Source organism: Penaeus monodon, chromosome 30 (assembly GCF_015228065.2).
Source record: "Penaeus monodon isolate SGIC_2016 chromosome 30, NSTDA_Pmon_1, whole genome shotgun sequence".
Classification (NCBI taxonomy): Eukaryota; Metazoa; Arthropoda; class Malacostraca; order Decapoda; family Penaeidae; genus Penaeus; species Penaeus monodon.
In genome coordinates, this window is record NC_051415.1 from 4,569,446 (window position 1) to 4,569,696 (window position 251).

The 251-nt window shown below is 32.3% G+C and overlaps 1 protein-coding gene across 1 annotated transcript in view; it reads right to left on the reverse strand.

Annotated features, from left to right (window-relative positions):
- Positions 1-251, reverse strand: part of LOC119592482 (gastric triacylglycerol lipase-like) — a gene marked incomplete in the record, with an annotated part of 10,262 nt that overhangs the window by 3,855 nt on the left and 6,156 nt on the right.

Consider the following 251-nt stretch of genomic DNA (forward strand, 5'->3'; position numbering starts at 1 on the left):
ACAATATTACAGTAAACACATACCATACTTGCCAATATAGTACAGCGAGAAGTGATTCCCTAAAATGAGTCTAAAGAGCAGGTAGATGGAGCATACCAACTAAATGGAAAAGAGAAAAAAGGAAGAAAAAGAAAAGGGAGAAAGAAAATGACAGAAATCCAGAAAAACAAGTGTTTAAATGTGATGAATTATCAATCACATAATGATGCAAATTGAAATTGAAAGTTCGAACAGAAACTAAGATCCAAAAC